Here is a 3,900-nt window from a genome sequence, read left to right as displayed (position 1 = left end):
CCTACCATACACCCAGTATGGTATCGCAATTCGCGATTTTGCGCTATCATACTGGGTGTATGGTCGGCTGTGTGCGATTTTGCGAGTGTGGTAAAATCGCATAACAGCAAAATCGCATAACAGCCGAGCATACACCCAGCAGCGCTGCTGATGCCTGAACGGTATGTGGAATGAAGTGGGCGGGCATCGGGAGGCCACTATGGCACGGGGCAAGCACTATGGGCAGTCTATCTGAAGTGTACCTGGCGTATAAGATGACCCCCCACTTGGAGGCATATTTTTCAGGGCCAAAAAATCGTCTTATACGCCGGCAAATACGGTAAGTGAGAGTGGAACATCATCAATTGGCGGCCTCCTGCATGGCCCCTTCTGAGGATTGAGCTTGCAACTGAGGTACATGCCCTTGACCAGAATTGAACCTGGGACCTTTCAGTCTGCAGGCTGACGCTCTATCCACTGAGCGAAAAACCAGCTCTATCCACTGAGCGAAAAACCAGCGAGGGCCTACTGGTTGATTCTTGCACGTACCCTGACCAGGGATCAAACCCACAACCTTGGCATATCGGGACAACTCTCCAACAGAGCTACCCAGCCAGGGCCTCATTAATCAAATTCTTACCTAATGATGGGGGAAATCCTAAGCATGATACAGAAAATCTAGAAGGTATAAGTAAAAGTTAACAAATCTAACATTAAAAATTACATAGGGCCCTAACCGGTTTGGCTTAGTGGATAGAGTGCAGACTGAAAGGTCCCAGGTTCGATTTCCGTCAAGGGCATGTACCTTGGTTGCGGGCACATCCCCAGTAGGAGGTGTGCAGGAGGCAGCTGATTGGTGTTTCTCTCTCATCAATATTTCTAACTCTACCTCTCCCTTCCTCTGTAAATCAATAAAATATATTTTTAAAAAAATTACATAGGTTGCCCTGGTCGAGTAGCTTGGTTAGAGCACTTACTTACCTGATGCTCCAGGGTTATGGGTTTAATCCCCGGTCAGGACACATAAAAGGATCAACCAGTGAATGCATAAATAAGTGGAACAGCAAATCAATGTTTCCCTTCCTCTCTAAAAATTAATTTAAAAACTACATAGGTCAAAGATACCATTAGGTTAAAAGATAAGTGATAGAAGAAAATACTTAAGACATTTAACAGCATTTGAAGATCACAATCACTATGACAAGGTAAAAGGGAAAAAATGGGAATTCACTGAAGAAATAAATGACCAATAAACATGAAAGAATTCCAGAAATTTGCAATTTAACTGATACTTGAGTTCATTAAATTGTGGAAATGCAAGTATAATCAAAGTAATTTTATACATTTTTAAAAATTCCTCACCCAAGGATATGTTTATTGATTTTAGAGCGAGAGAGGAAGGGAAAGATCGATATGAAACAGACACATCAATCAGTTGCTTCCTGTTTGTGCCCTGACTGGGAATCAAACCCATATCCTTTTGGTGTATGGGTCAACACTCCAACCAACTGAGCCACCCGGCCAGGACATAATTTCATTCATTTAACAATAGCCACAGTTAAAAGTTTTGGCAAGGATTCTAGGGATCTAGTAAATTAGCAAGATGGTTTTAGAAGGCCATTTGGTAGAATCTCATTTAAACGAACATAATTTTAAGCCAACATTTTATTTCTAGGAATCTACATTAAGTAGATTCCTGGCCAAGTATGTCAAACACAGCCGTCATGCTGCACGCGAGTTTGACATGCTTGGTGTACACAATGGCGTATGCAAGCTCTCTTGAAAATTCAATATTACATGTAATAGCCACATTGACACAATCCAAATGACCATTAATGGAGTGTACTCATGATCGGTAAAGTAAATGTATTGACTCAAAAAGTTCTCCAAGCCGAAACCGGTTTGGCTCAGTGGATAGAGCGTTGGCCTGCAGACTGAAAGGCCCCAGGTTCGATTCCGGTCAAGGGCATGTACCTGGGTTGTGGGCACATCCCCAGTAGGAGATGTGCAGGAGGCAGCTGATCGATGTTTCTCTCTCATCGATGTTTCTAACTATCTCTCTCCCTTCTCTGTAAAAAATCAATAAAATATATTTAAAAAAAAAAAAGTACTCCAAAACAAAAATCAGAAAACTTTGAAAGTTTTCTGTAGTGTGCTTCCACTGAGGTTTTTACAAAACAGGAATGTATACATTATATGTGTATGGAATGGATAGAAAGTGAATGGGACATTGTAAAATGGTTTTTAGTGGTTATTTCTGGGAAAGGGGTGAAATTTTAGGGGTAGTGGTGAAAGGACTTATTTTAATCCTTTATACCTAGAGTATGTTTATGTATTGTGTAAAAAATACTTTGGTCTGAGAATATTGGATTTCTGAGGAAGAACTTTTTAGAGTGGTAAAAGTTGGGAATGACCGTGGGGAGTAGGATGCTTAAGTGAGATGTGAAACTAATTGGAATTGAAAAGATTAAAGCATTCTGAAGCTGAATGGATTGTTTTCGTGGAATTTGATATCATCCAAGATAATTGTCAAGAAATGTGGTTAAAAAAAAAAAAGAAAAAGCATGTGGTAGAGCCCGGTTGGGGTGGCTCAGTGGTTGAGCATCAACCTATGAATCAGGAGGTCACTTCAATTCCTGGTCAGAGCACATGCTCGGATTGCCGCTCAATCCCCAGTGTGGGCATGCAGGAGGCAACCAATCAATGATTCTCTCTCTTCATTGATGCTTCTATCTCTCTCTCCTTCTCCCTTCATCTCTTTGATAGTATAGGACTTTCAATTTTGTTTTTGTGGATGTATATATATATATTTAAAAAAAGAAATGTGGTAGAGATAGAAAACATTCTACCAATTACCAGAGTACTGGAATAATATGGAGCATGATCATAGTGGAATGGCAATAAAGAGTTGGAAAATGCAATTTTTACCTTAAGATAAAATTGAAATGGTTTTCAACCATAAATTATGGGGTCAGTCATTTGGAATTAACTTCAGGTAAGAAATCAGATTAGTTCTTTGTGATTCCTATTGTCCCATGTAAAGTAACTTGTATTTTACATGAAATATTACCTGATATCTGGGAATCAAGAAATGTGAAGTAGAACTCTAGATGATACTCGTTCAGAAAGACTGTTGCCCATTGGTTGATCTTCCACCCATGTACCAGGAGTTCGGTTGCTGGTTCCATTCCTAATCAGGGCACATGTTTCTATCTCTCCCTTTCCCTTCCTCTCTGAAATAAATAAAAACAAACAAACAAAAAGTGAACCCATAAAAAAAAAAAAAGCCTGTTAAGGCCCATCTCATCCCAAGCTAGTCAAGTTTATTTACTTTTATTTCACACAGTATTACTTATAAATTTAGCAGGTAATCTGATTTCAGAAGAGGACAAGAATTGCTGAGGGCAAACATTGACAGCAAAGGAGTTAGAAAATAAGTTCACGAATGAACATAATGGAGTAATGGCTCTATATAGGGCAGGGGTGGGCAACCTTTTTGTGAGTGCGTGCCAAAACCAGCAAAATCTCTGACTCAAAATTCTCCATGCCAACCCTAATTTTTTGAGAACATGTTACGCCTACTTGATATCTCTTAAGGTGTACGTATGCAAAGAACCTTGAAGAAATAATATAACTCACTCGAGTGACAAAAACACAGTATATGATGATGAAAAATACATTTTTTTAATGTATACATATACACTGATAGTCTGACAGAAAACTTTATGACTCCGTTTGATATTATCAGTGGGACTTTTGCTGCTGCATCACTGATGACAGAGATTTTACATCAGGTTTATATTTCGTGACCTTCAGAGATATGCACGAGCTACTACTTTCATCCGTCAGGCTACTCCCATTACAAGACTTAACAAAATTCATCACTGAGAACAAAGATTCACAAGCGTATATGGATGAAAA

This window comes from Myotis davidii, unplaced genomic scaffold, assembly GCF_000327345.1.
Source record: "Myotis davidii unplaced genomic scaffold, ASM32734v1 scaffold509, whole genome shotgun sequence".
NCBI lineage: Eukaryota > Metazoa > Chordata > Mammalia > Chiroptera > Vespertilionidae > Myotis > Myotis davidii.
This window is presented reverse-complemented; position numbering follows the sequence as displayed.